Source organism: Asparagus officinalis, chromosome 5 (assembly GCF_001876935.1).
Source record: "Asparagus officinalis chromosome 5, Aspof.V1, whole genome shotgun sequence".
In the NCBI taxonomy this organism is placed as follows: Eukaryota; Viridiplantae; Streptophyta; class Magnoliopsida; order Asparagales; family Asparagaceae; genus Asparagus; species Asparagus officinalis.
In genome coordinates this window covers 52,277,247-52,287,943 of record NC_033798.1, presented here as the reverse complement: position 1 = coordinate 52,287,943, position 10,697 = coordinate 52,277,247, and positions in this window count along the sequence as shown.

Below are 10,697 nucleotides of genomic sequence, written 5' to 3'. Positions count from 1 at the left end.
GTTTTCACAAATACGAGGAAAGTAACAAGAGGCTTGAACTACTCAAGCTGGATAATGACAATGTTGTGCCAATTGCGAAAGAGGCATGTAGTCTTGCAATATGCTATTTTTTTATTGGGCATGAAGGAAGCTCTCGTGCAACCATTGACAAGATGACGTCATGCCCTAGCTCTATCCACTAAGTTTCCTTCACAACACAACATCTTGTTGGGGTCGACATCATATAGTTGGTCATCATATCCAAACTGACGAGCAAAATAATTAGGGAAATATGGCTCTTGATAACAAATCTCCTTGATTTGAAGGACAAGATGAGGGACAAGATGAGCGAGTCAGATGTTCATCAAATAAGTGAAAGCGACAAGAGGAAGATCAGCCTCTGTCATGTTGGTATCAAAAATGAAGGTCTCGTGACCTTAATGTGCTATCCTCTGAAGGAGCTGATAAAATCTGTAGTTCGTAAAATGACCCAGTTTCTCCTAAATGGCACTGAGATAGTGATGGTTCCATATTGGTATTGGTTTCCTGCTATGGAGTCATGAGCGTTTGGCAGCGACTGATGAACCAAGCCATCAAGTAAGCATAAGGAAGCTCAACTCTTAGTCTTGGACCGCTGGAAGGCTTCTTACACTTCAACTTTGCACCTCTTTTAGAGATGAATGTTAAATAGCAATCATATAAGCTCCTTATGCCCCTCTGAATGTAGCAGATCATGACTAGGAGTAATGATATGAGCCTACAACACACCAACTGGATGGCAAGGAATATACTCTCAGCGAAAAGGTTTCATTTATAATGACACATTTCTTGATCTAAATTGAGAGAAACCCAATTAGAGCAACCATAAAACTTAAGTCATGTTTCGCCTGCTAATACTAGCTCTTGTAGACCTTAGAGGGAGCATCAGGCAACAATCCTTGAGAGATACTAATCATTCAACGCCTGCTCCATGCAATCAACATATTAGTGGTTTGCATAAAGGAATTTAACGTGTTGGATGATTGAGTCAACATATCGGTGATCTGATAGATGCTATAATCATGACTTCTAAACTATTCTTTAGGACACTATACATTTTCTCATGGTCATTATTGAATCTCGGTGGAGGAGAAATGATAGATTGATTCTAAAGAAGCTGATACATTGTTTCTAAGAAATCTGATTTTTGTATGCAAGATTAGGTTGGGGATTATGGAGATTGTGAGTGTTGCATATTTTTTAATAGAACGATTCTAAGGAAGTTGATTTTAGTATGCAAGATTAGGTTGAGGATTATGAAGATTTCGGGTGTTGAACTGACCCATATTTCCCCTAGAAAATTGTAGAACTAAAGAGGGAGTGAAATTTGGATTTCTCCCAAGAAACTTGTCTGATTTCATACAAAATTAGGATGACTTCTCCAATCCAAATTGTAAGTTGAAGAAAATGGATCATTCCTAGGACGCTGGAATACGACGTTCATCTGATCAAGCAATTGGTTGTTTCCTAAAAGAGAATATTCTTCTAAATAAGGGATTTTTTAAAAAAGATATTTTTTGCTAAATAATTAGCAAAATCGACCATTTTGCTAAATAATTAGCAAAATCAATAATTTTGCTAATTATTTAGCAAAATCGACCTCTTTTTGGCCAACAGGCCAAAAAAGGTCGATTTTAAAAAGCAGGCTGATCAAAACATACGGGACTAGTAGTCCCGTATGTTCTAAAACCACAACCAAAACATACGGGACTACTAGTCCCGTATGTTTCTGGTTTACAAATCTCAACCAAAACATCGGCTGCCTGAACTGAAAACGAAGGCCCAAAAGAGATCTTTCACGCTGTCCGAGAGCTCCTAGGGCTGATAAAAAGAGTAGTCAGCTAGTCTCCTGGTCCAAGGATGCTCCTTTGGCCGCAACACGAACCTTGTGAGGAAAAGGGAAGAGGCAGCGATCATGGTACTGGAGGATGTGGTACTCAAGAAGAGAGAGCTCCATGATGACATCAGCGAGGAACTTGAGCTGAGACGGCCCACGAGTGACGTTGACGAGGCCACTCAAGAAGCACTTGGGTGTGGGAGTAGTCAGTTCGAAATTGAGGAGGCTGAGGACCTGGTGAGTCAATGCGAAGCTCCATCTCCTTCTCCTCCTCAACTTGACGGGTTCATTTATGTGGGGATTAAGAACAGTTTTTGGGATTAATTTGTTGGATTTGAAGGGCTAGGGGATTTCAAAAGAATTGGGATGAGATTTTTTATGTGGGTTTGGAGAGAGGAGGAGAGGGAAGGAGAAATGGAGCTCGGATGTCAGTCGACGGTGGAAGCCATCATATCAGCGGTGATGTCATTCTGAACCCACAGATTTTAAAAAATAGTCTGCCCCAAACATACGGAACTATTAGTCCCGTATATTTTGGTTGTGGTTTTAAAACATACGGGACCACTAGTACCGTATATTTCGAGCAAACTGCTTTTTTTAAAATCGACCTCTTTTTGGCCTGTTGGCCAAAAAAAGGTCGATTTTGCTAAATAATTATCAAAATGGTCGATTTTACTAATTATTTAGCAAAAAAGGTCTTTTTTAAAAAAATCCCTCTAAATAATGGGTCCAAGATAAGCAATTATTACATCCTGGGTAAAAAAAATTTTGTTGATATAAGTAGGAGCTCGATCTTTAGTTTCTAAAGCTTGTAACCTAGGATTGAAGCTATATTACCTTTAGAGCCTGTGTTTGATTCTTAGGATAAATCACCGAATTTGGTTGAGGGAACTGACGAAGCTGCTCTTTCATCATATTGTTCTTATTGCATGGTTTTTTTTAGAAAAGTTCTCTAAAGATTTCCAAGCTTCATCACCATTTTTTTCATGAAATCCCTTTGATACATAGATTCTAAGGACGTCTTTGAAGATAATCCAACCATTCATAGATAATTTAGCATAAACTCCACTTTTCTAAACCATAATGAGGACATTGGATGCGAAGATCCTTGAACATATCAGAATACTTCCAGAATGGTTCCCTAAAGATTATCGTAAAAGTTTGAATGTTGTTCCTAAGCTTCTACCATTTTATGCATTGAAAATAATTTTTCTTAAAAACAATAACAAATTTATCCTAAATAGAGATAGAATATGTAGGCAAGCTATACAACCATCTTTTAGCCTTATCATTCAGAGCAAAGAGGACAAATCTGAGCTTAATTGCATCCTCAATTAACTCTCTAATTTTTATCATAAGACATATATCCTCAAACTTGGATATAAAAATGTAAGGATCTTCAGATTTATTTCCTAAAAAAATTAGAAAGCATGTTTATGAAATAAAGTCTAAACTCGTAAATAACACCATTAACATCTAGAAGTCTAATGCAAGACAGGATTACACACCTAGTAAGGTAGCACATATCCTAAAGAATGGAAGGGTCAAGATTAGCCATTTCTTTTGATTCAAATTCAACACGAACTAAATATTCTGTATTATCCCTAATCCAAACTTGCACACACTAATAAAAACCATTTTCATATTTTTTATTATAAAACCTAAGAAAATGATTTAAAAAGAATTTTTGGCTGAATAATCTAAAAAGATCTAAAAGATTTAAATAAAAAAGAAAGATAAAAGAAAAATCTAACTAATGAAGCAAAAGACAAACCACTCAATCAATCACTCCTAATTTCTAGGTTAAGCCTAAACACTACTGGACCAACTCCTAATCAAATACTCCTTTAGGTCATACCAAATCCTAGTTCATTTTATAGTTGGCCATGTAAAAGTAAGCATAGAGGGGGCTCTTCCTGAGAGTGACTCAGGTGCTAATTAGGTAACCTCTTTTCTTACAAGTGCTTTTTCCACTCTAATCTATTTTCTTAGACACCAGTTAAATTAAATAAGACGAGAATAGGTTCACTTCCTTCAGAATCTCTGTTTTCTACTGAGCTTGAATCCTTAGGGGCCAATGTCTAATGAATTTTAAATGCTTGGGTTTTTGTTTAGTGAGGAGTCAAATGAATTTTTGGGCTAAGAAAAGGGTGATGAAATACCTTAGCTTATTTGAATGTAGATATTTTTTCCTTAGAACTATTTTTTATATGTGGGCATAAATCAAAATTTTCAATATCACTTTAGTAATTCCTAATAACTATAAGCAAATGCAACCCTCAAAAAATAAAAGTAAACTACAAGTTGATGCCTTAAATAAATTATTTCTAAACCTTTTTTATTCCAACTAAAGAAAATAAAGGTAAAAAATATATTTATTTGGAATTTTATCTTATTGAATATTGTTATAAGTTTATGGTAGATTTTATTAGGTAAAAATGAAAGTAAAATTTTTGTGGTTTTTAATTAACCTAAATTGCTAATTTGTGAGAAAACTAACTAGGAAAACAAAATGAAAGTGAAGAAAACTTATCTCTTCAGCAAAAAGTAAGCTTAGCCTCCTCCTTCGAATCTTCTTCCATACCAATTGATAAAACAAACAAATCAAAGAACCTAAAAAAAATTAAAATAAATAAAAAATAACTCCCTCCTTGGCAACGGTGCCAAAAACTTATTGTGTGAGAAAGTGCATGTGTTGCAAATGCATAAATAAGTTATAGTATAAAAAATGTCTAACCACAATAAGAGGTTTTTTGACAATTTTAAATTAGAAGTTTTATTTTTGAAATTATGTGAAAAGATGTTTTTTATGAAAAAGTGTTGAAAAAGGGGTTTTGAATTTATGCTAAAGAAAAAATGAAAACTAGAAAGAGGGAGAGAGGAGAGAATAGAAATGCAAATAAGAAAAGAAAAAACAAAAAAATAAAATTAGAAAAAAAAAGAGGAAAACAGGAGAGGAAATGGAGACGTAAAAGAACTACAAATAAAATGCAAAAAAACTAAAAATAATTAATCAGAAAAAGAAAAAAAATGAAAACTAACAAAACAAGGGACTAAGAGAGAGAGAGAGAGAGAGAGAGAGAGAGAGAGAGAGAGAGAGAGAGAGAGAAAAAAAAGAGAGAGAGAGAGAGAGAGAGAGAGAGAGAGAGAGAGAGAGAGAGAGAGAGAATTAAACTAGAAAATTAGGATACACTCCACTAGATAACTATTTATTGGATCTAGAAATTACTCTTTTTTATTCATTTTTAGAATTAAAAAGCATAACCTATTAAACTAATTAAAGAAAGTATAGATTATCAAGATAGATTCAGAAAACTAAATTAAATTTTATGCATAGATAATCAATTAAAAATAATAATCGTCGAATACTAATAAGCATAGAGTATCAAACCACCTAAGGAAAGCATAATCTATTAAATAAAATATACTATAAACTATTATTTTGATTTATTAATCTCTACATAAATAAAATTGAGACATAAAAGAGAGTAACTCTAATTCTAATAAATAATTTAATACCCTAATTATCCTAGGAAATTTAGTCACACAATTTATTAAATCCTAAATTATGAGCAAATAAAGAAAGCATGAATAAAAAGGCAAGAATTGAAAATTAAAAAAAACAACAAATAGTAAGTAAGAAAATAAACTACTATCTAAGCATTAAAATGAATCTACTCCTAAACTAAGAAAGAAAAACTAACTAAGCATGAAATTTAAACAAGCAAAGCAAAACATAAATTAAAATAAATCTAAACTAATTCCTAAACATATAATTCTAAGTAAACAAGAATAATTAAAAACTAAAAAGAAACTCACGTTGCAAGGGTTAGCTTGTAAGACCCCGTAGATTTTGATAATTTATATATGTGACTATTAGTGAAGAATAATATTTATTTATGATAAATATCTTTATGACATGGTTGTGCATGAAATCTAGCATTTTTGAGCTTATGAGAATGTATATATGCATCAGTTATGAGGTTGAGTTTGCAAATTTACAAATCATAAGCATCAGAGTCGAAGAACTCAGTTTTTAGCTCATGAGTCGACCCATGACTGTCATGAGTCGACTCATGATATCATCTCCCTTTGTCATAAGTCTATGCTGAGTCGACTCATTATCTTATGAGTCGACCCATGAGTCATGAGTCGACTCATGACTGTCATGAGTCGACTCATCGAGGGTTTTCTGAGGTTTGTAGGTCGGGTTTGTTTGGGTTTCGGGTCGGGTTTTAACTGTTCACATATATTCTCCTCCACCGGAAAACACCTCTTTTCATCAGTTCTCCCCAGAGAAACCCTAGCCTCCTCTCCCATTCAAAACCCTAGTTTATTTTTGGGCATTTTGGGAGATTTTCGGGGGATTTCAGCAGCTTCTTTTGGATTGCAGCGAAGGGGATCGTTCTTCATCACATCTGAGGCGAGTAACATCTCGCCCAATCCTTCTCCTATGTTTTCAATAGTTTACAAATGTTTTTCATGAGTTTTATTGAGCCTAAGACTTATTTTCAAGTATAAATCAATGTTTTTATTAGGGTGAATGTTAGAAATCATGCGTTTCAGATTTAAAATCCTCACCAATGAGTTTTTGATAAAAACCCAGATCTGGAAATTTATTTAAGAATGACAAATATGAGTTTTTATTTTGATTAAATGCTTTCACTCATATTTAGGAGTTTAAAGTTATGTCTAACATGCTAATGTTCGTTTCTCATGTTATATATGAATTTATCACTGTCTCATAGTCTAGAATTGATAGTGATGGAGGTGAAGATCAGTATAGAGGGAGTACGGAACGAGATGGACGAGCTGCAGTTGTGAAACATCTAGTTTTTAGTCCGTGAGTCGACTCATGACTCATCATGAGTCGACTCATCAGGTTGAGTCGACCCATGACTGTCATGAGTCGACTCACGAAGTCTTTTCCTGTTATCATAAGTTTCTGCTGAGTCGACTCGTAACTGATCATGAGTCGACCTATGAGACATGAGTCGACTCATAACTGAACATGAGTCGACTCATCAGAGTTTTTCCTATTTTGTTTGTATTTCTGCTTGATCACCTACTGTGCTTATATTTTCATACAGTGTTCATATATGATCGAGGGTTCTGTTGAGCTTTTGTTGAACATGAGAATGTTGCCTTGTTTATCGGGTATTAAATTGTAGTATTTATGATTTTATCTACACATGTAAAAATGACTTTTCTGACACAAGCTTAGATCTGTACAGAGAGGCATGTACAAGAGTAGAACATGTATACTATTAGTATTCCATGATTTTTATACACAGTCCTCGTGTTGGACTATAATCTATTAAAGTCCTCGTGTTGGACTATAATCCATTAAAGTGCTCGTGTTGGACTATAATCCATTAAATGTCCTCGTGTTGAACAATAATCCATTACAGTCTTATGTTGGATAATTGTTAAACCTTGAGTATGTTTCTTAACCGAGTTTGGAACACGACATATTATATGAGGCTGGGACGTGATAGCTACCTAGGCTGGACATGACACTTATTGTAGCTTTGACATGTTTAAATTGTATCGGTAGAGATGTGTTTGTTTTCTTTTCCTCATTTATTTCTTGTGTTAAGCTTCGGGTTTGGTGTTTAGGGAATTAAAATTTGAGATACAAGGTATATACATGAGGGTTTCCTTGTTTGGATTATTTCGCTCGACGTACCTACGCTCGTGTTGTAATTTCCTAAGTACCGAAACCCATTATTGTTAGGATAAATGATCTTATATTATTATGTATTAACTGTATTTTCATATACAACGAGCCCTATCCCTTGGGGTTGGTTGTGATATTGCTCACTAGCGCTTTGACACTCGTTATCCCTCCCCCTTTCAGGTAACGAGCCAGGAGCCCGGAGAGTCGCAGGTTGATGGCGATGCACTTTAGCTTCAGCCGTCTATTTAGTTATATTTTCTTTTGAGCTCCACTGTAGACTTTTGTGTAGATATGTGAGAGTTTTATTTTAGAAGTTGTAAAGGCTGTGTGCCTTATTTTCTCTTGTCAGACATTTTGTATTTGAGACTTGTTGAGAATGTAAAGGCTGTGTGCCTTATTTTCTCTTGTCAGACATTTTGTATTTGAGACTTGTTGAGAACTCCAGTTCATTTATTTCAAACATTTACTTGTATTTCAGTATATTAGATGATGAAATATTAATTTGATTTCTATTATTTCATCAGTTGATTCTTGTATTATCTCTTACTTACTTTGTACCTACACCTGTTATTGACTCTACTAGAGAGATAGTAATTATGATGGTGAAACATGTTATTGCACGGTGTGGTGCATGGTAGGTTTGACATTTTTGGTTTCACCTCGGACTGCAGCCTTTTGTGAACCCAGGGGTGTCACATAGCTAGCTGTGTAAACCAAAGAAAATTCTTCAAGTGTTCATTAATGCAAGAAAAGAAGAAACTTGAAGAGGTAAAAGTTGTATTACAAAACTAAAGTTTTACAATATTTGGAAGGCATTCACAAAGAGAAGCCCTTCTCTCCTCCAGAAGAGGATTTATAAAATCTTTTCACAACCCTCACACTCACTCTCTACTTTTATTTATAGACTACATAAATGAATATGAGCCTTGGATCAAACTTTCTCCCTAAGTAGCATAATTTTAGCCCTCGATCTGCTTTTTTTTCGTCTGCTTGGCTGGGTATCGACACCTCTATCGATATTTGCATGAATACTAGTACCAATAGTTGTATTATTAGTAGTATATATACTAATATAGATATCTAGTTGTCTCCAATTGTATTTTTTGCTAAAATTCACTTAGGCTCTATTGAGTTGGGCTTCTTTTGGCTCCTTTTGGGCTTCAATTAGAGATTTTTGGGCTTAAGATAATCTTTACCCGAGCTCTTATTTGTTTGCTTTATTTTTCCTACAAAACAGAATCAAAACATAACATCAATCATTTATTTTCATGATACTTATTTGAAATAAGGTATAAAAATGTAATAAAAAAAATGATAATGAGGTGGCATTTACTATTGTGTATGAAATGAGCATGTTGCAAGTGCACAATATATCAAAGTGTAGAAAATGTCGAACCACCAGGTGGAAGGTTTTGGCTTTAAAATGTGATTTTTCCTTTTTATGAAGTTTTTTAAGAGAGGCTTCTATGAAGGGGGTTTGAAACTGGTTTTTCGAATTTATGTTAAGGAAAAGAAAATAAAAACTAGAGAGCCAAAGAGGAAAGAGAATAGTAATACAAACACAAAAAGAGACAGAGGAAAAAATTATAAAAGAAAGAAAAAGAAAAACAACAGAAAAAGGGGAAAGAAAAAGTAAAGATAAAAGAACTCAAAAGGAAATGCAAAACTAAAAAATTAGAAACTAAAAGAAAATATGACAACTAAAACTAGGAAATGAGAGAGAGAGAGAGAGAGAGAGAGAGAGAGAGAGAGAGAGAGAGAGAGAGAGAGAGAAAAAAAAAAAATAGGATTGATTCTACTAGGTAACTGTTATTAGATATAGTAATTGCTCTCTTTTGTATACATATTAGAATTAACAAGCATAAACTATCAAACTAATTAAAGAAAACATTGATTATCGAGATAAATTCTAAAATTAAAATTAAAAATTCTACATACACATTCAATTAAAAATAATAATCCTAGATTGCTAATAAGCATAGATCATCCACCCACTTAAGAAAAGTATAACATATCAAATTAGAATGTTCTATCAACTATTATTTTGATTGATTAATCTATACATAAATAATCAAGGTAAAAGAGACCATATCGAATTCTAATAAATAAGGTAGACTAGTTTTCTCTTATCATAAGAATTTTAGCCACACATTTTGTTAATTCCTAAATTATAAGAAAATAGTGAAAGCATAAATAAAATGGTAATAAAAATAAATAACTAATAGTAAGAAAATGAACTACCTATCCTTATATTAACTTAAATCTACTCTGAAACTAAGCAAGAATAACCAACTAAGTAGGAAACTTAAACGAGCAAAACCAAGCATGAATTAAAGAAATTACTCTAGTTTATTACCTAAACATGTAATTCTAAGTAAATAAAATGTTAAAATTTATAAACTCACATTGCAAGGGGTTGGACCCTTGTGTAGAACCAAAAGTTTACAACTCTTCATAAGAAGAGAAAATTTAAAAAGGTGATTTTTTTTTTATTTTTATTGCAAAACTAAAATTTTATAATATTTTTGAGACATATAAAATCTTTCACCCTCACTTTATACCCCTATTTATGGATTATATGAATGGTATCAACCCTTAGAACAAGCCTAGACTCCACGAAGCAATTTTTAGCCACTAGTTCTACCACTAGTTCACTAAAATGGTCATGTCTTGAGTTTGTCTTGACTCTTCCCCTAATTAACCAAGATATTTTATTTGGCACCTTTATTGGCACTCGAATACAATTAAATCAAATATTTGTTAAGCTATTGTTCTCTTGTTCTTTTGAATCTATTTGACATCTTGATTTTCTCTTGGGGTATCTTTATTACTTAAAGTTGATTTGTTGGGTTTGTAATTAAAATATTGATAATCCTATATGATTCACAGCTGAATCTAACAAAATGATCGTGTGACGCCCCTGGGTTCACACAAGGCTGCAGTCCAAGGTGAAATCAGGAATGTCAAACCTGTCATGCACTACACCGTGCAATAATACGTTTCACCATCATAATAAGTATCCATCTAGTGGAATCAACAACAGGTGTAGGTACAAAACAGGCAAAAGAAAATATAATGGAACAGTAATAAACAATAGGTGATCTGAAGAAAATAGTCATCACCGATATGAGTAAATAAATCTCTGAGAAGAAACAATATCTG